This window comes from Argiope bruennichi, chromosome X2, assembly GCF_947563725.1.
Source record: "Argiope bruennichi chromosome X2, qqArgBrue1.1, whole genome shotgun sequence".
In the NCBI taxonomy this organism is placed as follows: domain Eukaryota; kingdom Metazoa; phylum Arthropoda; class Arachnida; order Araneae; family Araneidae; genus Argiope; species Argiope bruennichi.
The window spans coordinates 36,477,187-36,488,466 of NC_079163.1; positions in this window are offsets into that span (position 1 = coordinate 36,477,187).

The window sequence follows — 11,280 nt, forward strand, 5'->3', positions numbered from 1 at the left end:
TTTAGATTGAAATGTTAATTGATTATTTAAATGTTTATTTTAATATTATTATAGATTTCACTCTCTCACAATGTAACTATTTAAATTACCAAATGAATTAATTTTAAATTTACATTCCTTAAGTACACTGGAGTGCATTTTATAAAATTTCGCTAGGATGATATATACTATGTTGCATCTGTTAGATATGATTTGAAATTATACTTCGTATATCCTATCTTCTTTAGTAAAGAAATGTTTATGTATTTCTTATGCCTTTCTCCAGTGAATTCTTTATGAATGTCTACTTTAAAGATGTCTCATAAAATTCTGGAAAATAAATAACATTGTTGATACAATAAATATTGTGATATAAATAAAAAATATGTTGATGCAATAAAACATTTATTTGTGATTTCAAATGCAATTCCAAACCAAATTCTAGAATGCTCCATTTATTACTTTCTCGGATACAAATATTGTAATCATCAAACAATTCGAATTCGGGATTTTAGAGAATCTTTCCACTTCAGATCTCCATGAATCCGAAAAATACAGATTTGGAAATATATTTGTCTGCGAACACGAAAACCTAAAATCACTTTCAGGAAGACAAATGAAATTTGGCATGTGATCGTTACTCTAAATTTGTAAATTTCTACCGAATTTTGAACGAAATTCTTTAAGAAAAAGTTTATGCGTCCGGCTGCTCAAGTACAAGGGAATGCGATATCCACAAAATATAGAGTTAGAGAAATAAAATTTAATACACATGTTAAGAACCTGAACTGTAGATTCGTTTTAAATTTGGTACCAAATCCATCAAGGGTTTGACCATCTGTCGATCTATACTTTTGTATGGCTGCAGGTGCAATAACACAGAATGGCAAAAAAAATTCAATTCAAGCTCTATAAAATCCGTATTCACCAGATATGGCACCTTGATACTTTTTTTATTTCTGATTTTAAAAGTCCTCTTCATAGATACCAGTTTTAGCTTTTGGACACAAAAATAGAAAATTTGCAATAAATTTGGAAGGAGTCTATCGAGAACGACTTTAAAGTATGCTTTGAGGATAAAAAAAAATGTAGACAGAATTGTATTATCATCGAAAGAGAATTTTTATTCAGGTGCAACAAACATTGATCAATAAATTTTTGCTTTATAATGACATTATCAATAGTTTTTTTTTATCACAATAACATTCCAAATTGAAAGTAGCATATCTTTTTTGACATAAGGCACCTGAGTATGAAAAGATTTATACTAATAATACCCAGTTATTCAACAATGCCCAAAATGTAAATAATATCCAAAGAATACCTATCATTATACATAGAGAATAAGTTATTCAAAAATTTGTATTGATAAAATTTGTTTTTATTAAAGTTTGCATTTTAAAAAAAATATTGTTTGTAAAAGACTAAGAAGAATTTTATTCCCCTTAGAGATTTTTATATAATGTTATATAAAACTTATTATAATTATTATGTTACAAGTAGTTTGAAATGTTGAATTGTACTTCAGGAAACTTGTTTCATAATAAAAATATCGAAATTGTTAATTCAAACACCGTTTTTAAAAAAATATTTTTATGGAACAGCGTCCATTTTTAATTGCCGTAGAATCCAATACAGCCCAAAAATAACGAATTCGCAATTTAATTAAATGTTATCAATTCACTTAAATAACATAAACGACGATTAAAATGAAAAACATATCTTTTTATCGATTCGAAAGTTCACTAGATATTTCCTTTTAAGATTAAAACCCACAGCATTTTGATTGTGCAATGAAATTCTAAAACATTTCTAGAAAATAATTTTAGCTTTCGTCTTTTTCAAATAACCCTACAGGCATTTCAGCTAAAGGCTTTGTCAAAAATATGGAGATTACTACACTTGACTTGTACCTCCAGGGCTTTATTGGAATTCATTTATAAAATTTCCTGCGTCATTTCTAAATAACTGACATTTTCCCTTTGACTAGAATAGAGTCCCAAGGGTATTATTAAAGCTCCATCTTGATCCCGTTGATAATGAGGTAAATGAAATTTTGATGGACCTGTTATAAGTGAAGTAAAAAGAGACGACGCATCCCTTTCGTTCAAATAATAAAATGTGTCCCCAACTTTTAAGTAAAGAAAATAGCATAATATAACTTACATCAGAAGCATTTTTTCTTCGTAGCTAGTGTTGTTTTCAGTATGGTTGAGATTTAATTTACTGCCTTAGCTGGGTTTTCTTTAGAGTTATTGATAAAAAGAAATACACATTAGATTTTGAATTAGATTAGATTTTTTACAATTTTTTCATGCGATCGGTCGAGAAATAGTCTTTTCGAAATTTCACCCCCTTTTATTTGATGAGAAATTTAATTAAAATGTTTACTGTAATTTTATAGTTTTGTCAAGCAAATCTTCTGTTGTGGTTGCAATCAAATACAAGTATTTAACTCTTAAAAATGCTACTCTAATATGTTATGCTAATCTATTATGTTATGCAGTGCATATTAAATTAATATCAATAAAAAGTTTTATTTAAAAGACTCAATAAAGGAGGTTTTTTGTAACGTGATTTCATAATGCAGTTGCTGAAGCATTTTGATTTATATATTTTTTTATTCTTAAATAAAATATTTTATTCTTAACTTCCCCTTATCATGACAGATATGATTTTTTTTTAATTAAATATGAAAATATGCATTTTCAGATTATTAATTATGGTACTATATGCAAGCTATCAGAATTTATTATTTTACATTTTAAACAGGTCTTAAAACTATTATTTATCGCATTTATCTCCGTAATTAAATCAAAAAGTTCTACCTTCTGTCGATTCGTATGCATACAAATCATCAAATGCTATGGTGCAATCTGTTTCCTGAGTTGTTCTTGAAAACAAATATAAATTAAAAATGGTAATTGATCGAATTGCCTGTTAGGCTTAATAGGCTTCATTTATGTATGATATAAATTCACTAATTAATAATTATAGTTATTCGCGCCCATCTATTTTTAAAGAAAAGGAAAAAAAAAGAAGACATTTATTGAAAATATTGAAATAGATGAGTTTCAATTTTAAAGCTCCTCTGTCATTATACGGTCTAGGAAGCACCCTCCCATAAAAGCAATTTTGCCGGAAAGAATCTGAATAAGGAGAAAGAACCATACGAGGAACAATTTATCTTGCAGCTCATCTGAAGATCTTGAAATACCAGCGGGATTGGTCTCCTTGAAACTTTCTTGTATACTCTCCAATAAAGGTCTTATACCCCTTCCTCCGCATGAAATTTGTAACTTTTCATAAGGTCCCTTATACTTTGCTTGGCATTGTTGAAGGAGGGTAACGAAATATAGATATCTGGCTGGAACCTAGCATTTTTATTGAATCTAACAAGAAAATATGTATTTTGGACGTCCTTTGCCGGTTGATTTGCGATAAAATTTTACACGACACTACAATTGTTATCACAAAAGCACATACTGAATTGCATTAATTTTATTCATTGCGTTTACGTGTATGCGAAAGTATAGAACAATGCATGGTTTGGCTTTTGACAGATTTGGTTCGAAATGTAATAAGTGATGTTAAACTTTTGTGCCAAATTTGATCTACCTTGCTGTTTGCATTTTGTAGTTACCGAGTTCATTTCTACTCGAACATCCAGATAAACAGATTTCTAGTGAATATTTTTCTTTCAAAATTTTTATAGAAATCTGCAAATTTAATTGACATTCTGTCGACAAATTGAATCGGCATTAGTCTACCTCAAAGCATTTTTGAATTATTGTATTCACTGATAGACTTGATACCAAAAATGTGTTTTTGTCAATCTTGGTGGTTTGAAAAGGGTATATTAGTCAAAATCTCTAGTTCGAATGCTTTGACGATTACGATATTTTCTTATACGAAAAAGAGAGAGAGAGAGCTTTTTTCCAATGTAGTAGCTCGAAAAGTGCCTCTACAAAATCAAGCTCCTGGACTAGGAATATTCGTTTGATACCTTACCCTTTAAGATGTCTGTCAATAATCCTGTCTCGCAAATGTAGAGCATTATAGTCCATTATGATGAAATTATCACTTAAAGCACTGGTATGCGATCTTACATTAGAGTTAACTATCTCATCTTGATACCTTGTCCCTACATAATCCTACTCTGCTGGCCGGGGTAGCCTGGTTGGTAGGACGCTGGATTCGCGTCCCTTGGGTTGCGAGTTCGAACTCCGCCTGCCGAAGAATCCCAGCGTGAGCGGTGGCTGATGCGCGTTAAATCTGTCGTGGTCACAAAGTCCTCCATGTCGAGAGTAATACCACTGGGGGTACTGGATCAGGGGTGATCGATCGTTCTCTGATTCACGTCTAAATTACGATCTGTGGCTGAGTGAATGAAATGTACGAATGAAGTCCCCTCCGTAAAAAGGGTTGTGACGTGTGTGTAGCTAAGTCGTTCTCTTGGCCCTGGATGACGCTACTGTAAAGAGAAAGAAAGAAAGAACCCTTGGCTTAAACCACAATTGACGTCTTAAAGTCAGTGGGCTTCAGACCAGAGTCATTAGAAACAACAACAACATAATATCCCTCCTGATGTCCATGTTCCTGCATAAAACGTCTGAAGGTATGTATATTCACTCACAAATGCTCCAGATCATACATTGATTCCAATTTCTCTCTATTTGTGCTTGACAATAATGATAGTATCTGGTGCATTTTTCAAAATTCAAAAGAGAACTTGAATTCAGTCACCTTTTTAAAATTTGAATCCTCTGAGAAGAATCCACAAATTTCTGATCCCAGCTGATGCTCTCTTATTTTTTAACTCAGTTATGTCTCTGCAATATTTGTATTGTTATTTTTGGCATCAAATTTCTATCTTCTTTTCAAAAATGAATCTTCCATTCAATATGTATATATGTATAATATACTTGAATTATCTGCCAGTGAATAAAGAGAGGTATTATTGAGAGTTTCAGTACCATAAAATAAGTGTTTCACGGTTGTTGGAAATAATTTGAAACGAAATGGAAAAGATAAAATAAAGGGTTTTCCTTCAACCGTTTACATAGTATAGAGGAAATATTGTAATCATCGAACATTTCGAACTAGAGATTTTGACAAATATCAATGTTTCAGATCTCCCTGAACTTGAAAATCACTTTTTTTTAAAAATTTGTCTATCTATGAGGTTTGGCATTGTTTTTTTTCTTTCTATGATATCTCAAAAACACTTTGATATCGATAAATGAAATTTAGTACACAGACTCTAAAGTAAAATAGGATATTTCATAAATTTTTTTAACGAAATCCATACTGAGGAAGTCTGACTGTTGAAGAAAACTCGATAACTGCAAAGAGCAAGATAGATAAAATTTGATTCGCAGGTTTAGCATCTAAAATGTAAATTCTTACCAAATTTTGAACGAGATTCGTCATACGGGTGATCTTTAATCGGTCAGTATTTTTGCACGAAATGAAATTGGGCAATGTTATCTTATTAAACCGTAGTTTCGTGTCAAATTTTTGTGTGAATTGGCAGTCAAAAAAGATGTCCAAAATACGTATTATCTCGTTGGATTCAGTGAAAAGGCTAGATTTAAATCAAAGATCTATATATTGTAACAATCGTTCACCAGTGCTAGCCAAGTATTCGTGGCATTACTCAAATTTAACAATTTTTTACGAAGCAAGGAGAATCTGGGAAAAAACTGGTTTTGTGAAGGAAACAATTTATTAAACTAAAGAAATGACTTTTATTACTAATAAAAAGAAAGCCAATGAACTTTTTTCATTTAGATTTATAAAATGAAATTCTGAATTCTGAGAAAGTTAGGAAACCTGTCTGAGTCTAGTAAATTGAAAAATTTAAGAAAAAGAAAGATAACCCAATTTTACTCTCAGAAATGACAACACTGAACAAGATTCTGAATCAAAAAGTATAAAGGAGTAGAGATGGTTTAGGTAGAGAGAATCTTCTGATTTCGCCTCGAAGAAAAAAAATCGAATTTTCACTGGACATTTTCTTTATTCGCCACTCTAAAGTGAAATATGAAATACATTACGAACTCCAAAGAGAAAAATAAAATTCTCAATAACGTCATATCTCGGAGCTTGAATAGTTCATAACTAGAATCTGGAACATTGTCAGTTGTGCAGTCTTTGTTTTGACATATAATCGATGTCCAATTTTAATCTCTCAAATCTCCCTGGTCAACTTTTTAAAAAATCTGTGTTAGTAATATTTTTTATCTGAAATCAAATCGAGTTTTCACTGGACATTCTTCTTTTTCGCCACTCTAAGGTAAAAATACGAAATATATTACGAACTCTAAAGAGAAAAATAAAACTTGCAATAAAATCATATCCCCGATCATGAATAGTTCATAACTAGAATCTAGAATCGCTAAATCTCTGTGGCTCACGTTCGTATGCTGCCTTAGCCATAACATTAAAAGAATATGAAATGCTAGCATACGCAGGGTTCAATTTAACTCTAACCTTTCAGTAAAAAATGAAATACATTATTTCATTGATTTCTGCTTTTCTAATCCTTTTCTTCTAGCTTCTCCATGACGGTATAGGAAGTAACAGCTATAAACCTTTATAAATTCCCAGACTTTCTAAATAAAACAGAATTGTGGGGATCAAAAAGATTCCCACGTTTTCTGACTGATTAAGTACATTCCCAATGCTCATGAGATCTTTTATTACAACTTTAATTAGTTAATCTGTGACCATCAGATTTGAAATATTGTTAAAGTATTAATCCTCTCGATTAGCACATTTTCTAATATGCCATAATAATCGAATGTCTTGGATATTTATTCTATAAAGTGTGTCAAACAATAAAATCAATCATCACATACTAGCAGGTGTCATATGTTAATTAACTGCACGTTGTCTTACGCTCGTAACAACTTTTCCTCATAATATTGTGATAACATATCCATTCTACTCATATCAGATGCGATACGGAGGCTGGATACTCCTGGATGTAAAGAGTATTCAACGAACATGAGCCGATTTCACAGTTATTCTTTGTGAGCCATAACCGGCCACTCCGACCCGCCAATTAAGCACACGTATTTATCTGATTCACCGGACTGCCAAGTTAGCAGCACTGGCGGGAACTAAGATTTAGTCCTAAAGGCCATCATCGACCACGGTACAATCCTTCCTGTCGATTGGAGGTAGCTGAGCCAACCATGTCTGTACCTACCAGTGTGGCGAGAGTGAACCACCATACCGGAATCTTTTCATCCTCATATCTGAGATGTTCGGGGAGGTTATTCTTTATGAAGCTCTATTTCCAAATATTCGAATGATGGTGAGGCATAGATCCGATTTTCTAGTCTATGCCACACATAAACATTATAACTAAAACTTAAATCAAAACCTCGAGTCATTAAATAAATGTATTATTTTAATTAAAACTATTGAAAGTAAAGTAATATAGCATTTAAAAACATTTTCCATTTGGTCCATTCTCAAACGAAAAGATAATTCTTGTCTCTGAGCCATTTTACATACCATTCAAGTTCGAAAATGTATCCACAGCATTCAAACAAAGAAAACTTTAGTTTTCTGCATTTGAAAAAGCAAAACCAAACTATAATTTCCTGACATTCGAAAAGAAAAATATGTTTAGAAATAGATAAGCGACTGCACAAACGTTTTTGAAATAAAGTTTCTAGTTTTCTCCGATTTCCTTTGGTGTTTTCTCTAGAAGCATACGAACAACTAATATTAGTTCTGTCACTGAAAGACATTTTTATACTAGAAAGGGAAAGCGCAAAATAGTACGAAGCAATCGATTCTTGTTATTTTTTATTTTCAGAAGCTATTATTCTCCTAAAACGTATAAAAGTAAACTTGTTTTCGGATCGTAATTTCAGCTCAAAGCATTATGTTTCCTGTTTTAAAATTGCGAATGGTAAAGTAAATATTCAAGTTTAATATTAAATTTATTATTATATGATTATTCTGAAATAAATAAATAAACACTTGTATATTTCCTTAAATACTTTAAGTAGAAAATATTTAAATGTATGTAGGTGTTTTTTTTTCATATTACATTTAAATACAAAGATAAAATTGTAAATTTGTGTTGCCTGAAGTAAGCAGAAATCTCAAAACATAGAAGTGAAATTTCATTTCTTTTTTTTATTCAGATGAATTTATATTTAGTTTTCTCCGAATTAATTGAGGCATGAAATTGAAATTTCAACAAGAAGTGTGCACAAAGATTTTTATAAAGTAGTTCTATAAAATGTGCACATATTTTTAAAGATAATTCAGCGAATCTTAAAGATTTAATAGGACATAATTTATAAGTATATCATCTCATACAGGAGTTTTATTTGAAAGAAAAATATAAATGAGACACAATGTTTTAATTTAAAATGGAATGCCATATGTGTTTGTCGACATTCAAAACTTAAAAAGCAAAGAAATTTAAATTTACTTTGATTCAGATCAAGAAAAATGAGAACTTGGGTGTGATAAAAGTATTAGAGATAAAAAATTGATGTGCCTATACATCATATACGATCTCAATACCATCTTTTAAAATACTCAAAATTTGTGAAAAAATTTTCCAATTACAGACACTGTTTCTGATATTGGTACATGAACAAAATAATGAAAAATTTGTATAATATTTTTTGTCACTGTAAAGAAAATTGAATTTTGAAAAAATATATTTTTACACTGACAAATTTTTCATAAAATTTGAAACTTTCTTACAATTTTGGCTAAATTTCTGCATGCTTCATCTAATTAGCTATTTATTTTTCATAGTTATGTTCTCATGCAGTAAAACTGTCGGGTAGTCTACCAGTATAAGAATTTGATCAAAATTTGATACAAACCCGCTTAATGTTTTAATCTAATGACCATTTAAATTTTTTTTCACTTTTATTGAATTATTTTTATATTACTTTGTTCACGTACACGTACACACCAAACATAATCAGAAAAATGTTTATTTCTCATTAAAGAATGTCTAAAGCGTAAAGATTCCTCGTAATTTTGAGATCGATTTCATTTAATTGCGCGAAATGTTTTCTATCTGCTCTTCGAGTATCAGGAAATAAATATTTACGAGTAAAGCTGCAAACAAAAACAAAAAATAAAAAAATAATAAAAGATTGCAACCAAAATTTTACTATGCTATATAGTTAATAGGAAAATGTAACTGCATTTTTTTAAAATATTGAGTTATTTATTATACTTAACCCTTTTACCATGATCTTGTAAGTTTTCTACTAACGGGCCGATTTCTTTTTCAAACCAGAAATTCAAGATGTAAAGAGAGGGCAATATTAGTGATAACTTTATCTTCTGCACATCTCATTTAGAATAGAAAAATTCCAATTAATATGGAACTTTCACTTCCAGGTTCAGCCGGATTTAATAGTAAAAGGGATCAATTCTACATACAGAGTTTTGTTGTGATGACTTAACGCATCTAAAAGCTCGACTTTCAAAATTAAATATAAAATTATTTTTATTTAATATTTTGTTTCGGACGAAAAACTTAAGCATATAAAAACAGATTTTCTGCAATCCCACCAGGCGTTAAAACTTCGCCAAACGTTCTCACCATTAACTAGGTTACAATATTTGGTGAGCTAATACTAAAGAAAAATTCAAATTTCCATAGATGCAGTACGATTTGGTCTAGCCATGTGGATTGGTATTTTACAAGCATTTGCCCGTGCTATTATTTCTAATTATGGCAGAAAATATAGAATATAATCGAATATAAAAAAATAACTGTCTGCCTAATAAAATTCGTTTTAAACGCCTAATGTACTTTACTGAATTCTGTGAATTTTTTTAAAGAAAATAATAAGTTTGCAGGAAAAAAATTTCATAACTTAAAACTAAAATTCTTGCACCTGACATTTTAATTTTGTTGCGTTTTTTACATTTCTGAGATAATTATTCGAATATTTCTCTCTATTTTTAAACAAAAATTGTCGAAATGCCTTTTTTTTCATAGATTTTAATTTTTCTCCTTGTGTGTCCCAAATTAACGGAACTATGGAAAATTCCTTTCCTTAATTATGAGGTCATCAAATATTATGCCTTCGTTTGAAAGAAGAGAGGGAAAATGTGAAGAGCTGCTGAAATACAAGTACAGAATTTCCACGTCACAGACGGAAACTTATAAAATTGCTGTGGACAGTCAGGTTCTCCAGTGAGCATAATGAAGCAAAATACTGATATTTTTCTGTTATAGGGTACATGTTATACACAAGGAAAATGCAAACAGCTTTTTCAAGGCATGCTGAACATTTAAGAATGTTTCAATTTGAGGATTGTGAATTTTCTTCTAGGAGTTCATGTGTTCATTCTTACTAGAATAATAAACGAAACAACAACAAAAAAATGTATCCTATTTATCCTATGGGATGTATCCCATTTATATAATGTTGTTTCAGCATTTAAACTACTCAGATTGAAAATTTTCTTATAACTCCTTTATGCTTTCATTGCATATATATAAAACGCATGGAAATTATATTTGATTTCGTTTTTTTAAATAATTCATCCATTTGAAATCATCTAAACTTTCACTGACATTTGTCCTTAACGTTTTATGTAGTTTAAATAAATTACTTTTATAAATCTTAAGTTTATTACTTTTTTATGAAAATAATAGGTTATGGTTTAATTCGAAATGATTCCGTTCGCTGAATTTAATTCAAAATAATTAATATCGCTTAGAATATTGTCTACTTTAAGAAATGTGTGAAGATTTTACTTCATCGAAATAATCTGAATCGGTATTTCATGTAACGATAAAATCCTTCTATCGTTTCAAACGCCAAACGATAATAATTACTTAATTCAATTTCTACTCTCATCGTTTGCATCAACCACTTTAATTTCGTTATTTCTTTTTGCGAACAATCTTCATTTGCAGTTTTTTGTTTCAATTTTTATCCTTACACAATTATTGTAAAGATAAAATATACGTGCAAAATTATTGCTTTTTTTACTTAATTTCCATAACTATATTTCATATTATTACTAGTAATCCACAAGATGTTACTAATATTAATCAATTCAAGGCAGAGTGGTTCTGCTCTCACTTATATTTTAGAAACATAAATCCATAATTCTATTAATGGTAACTTCATTTTTCAGAACCATAGAAACAAAATTTATATTGCGATTTTCATAAATTCTGCCTATGATAATTCATCGGGAACGGAATCTATGGAAGATACTCATTCATAGAGAACAAAAACAAAATGCTTCCATTCATCCCTTTTTTTTAAACCTTTGGTAAAT